Genomic DNA, 1,263 nt, shown 5'->3' with positions numbered 1-1,263 from the left:
GTGTGTGTTTCTTCTCCTGTACTGGGTTTTTCAGTGTGAGTGAGCGCTCTGCAGCACCATCCTGGTCAGGTGACGGTCTTTGCCTCCTTGTCCTTGGCCTTGTTTGTTTTTGAGCTCGCTAGAGAGAACCGCGACCGTGGTTGACAATCTGCGTCCTCTCCTTGACTTTATGTTACGTTACTCTCCTTGATGTTACATTACTCTCCTTTACGTTACGTTACTCTCCTTTACGTTACGTTACTCTCCTTGACGTTGCGTTACTCTCCTTGACATTGCGTTACTCTCCTTGATGTTACGTTACTCTCCTTGATGTTACGTTACTCTCCTTGAGGTTACGTTACTCTCCTTGATGTTACGTTACTCTCCTTGATGTTACGTTACTCTCCTTGACGTTACGTTACTCTCCTTGACGTTACGTTACTCTCTTTGACGTTACGTTACTCTCTTTGACGTTACGTTACTCTCCTTGATGTTACGTCACTCTCCTTGACGTTACGTTACTCTCCTTGATGTTACGTTACTCTCTTTGACGTTACGTTACTCTCTTTGACGTTACGTTACTCTCCTTTACGTTGCGTTACTCTCCTTGATGTTACATTACTCTCCTTTACGTTACGCTACTCTCCTTGATGTTACGTTACTCTCCTTGATGTTACATTACTCTCCTTGATGTTACGTTACTCTCCTTGATGTTACGTTACTCTCCTTGACGTTACGTTACTCTCCTTGATGTTACGTTACTCTCCTTGACGTTACGTTCGTCTCCTTAACGTTACATTACTCTCCTCCTCAATCCCTGCATACCTGAATAAACACCTCCACAGATTTAGTGACACCCACAGCCACAACACTAGAGGGAGCTCAAACAACAACCTGATTACCCCCTCCTCCAGGACTAACATGGGTAAATCATCTTTTTCCAATACTGCCCCCCCAAGGGTGGAACTGTTTGACTCCCGCCCTCAAAACATGCACCTCTTTGGCCTCCTTCAAAACGGCCCTAAAAATACACCTTTTAGGGGGACAGAAACGGAGATAGTCATCTCGACTCTCTCTGGATCAACCCCCCCCCCCCCTTTTGTCCACCAACATTGCACATATTAAGTGTCTTTGTAATTTCTTGTAATTTATGTAATCTATTGCCATTCGTGGTCATTTTGCATCTGTGGTGTAATTTATTTTAGATTTATTGTTAGTTTGCATCGGCGGTGTAAAATCATTTTACTTTTACTTTGCATCAATTGAGTTATTGAATATTGGTTT

The sequence above is a fragment of the Brachionichthys hirsutus genome, chromosome 14 (assembly GCF_040956055.1).
Source record: "Brachionichthys hirsutus isolate HB-005 chromosome 14, CSIRO-AGI_Bhir_v1, whole genome shotgun sequence".
NCBI classification, from domain to species: domain Eukaryota; kingdom Metazoa; phylum Chordata; class Actinopteri; order Lophiiformes; family Brachionichthyidae; genus Brachionichthys; species Brachionichthys hirsutus.
The sequence above is the reverse complement of the archived record's forward strand: the minus strand, read 5'-3'. Positions refer to the sequence as shown.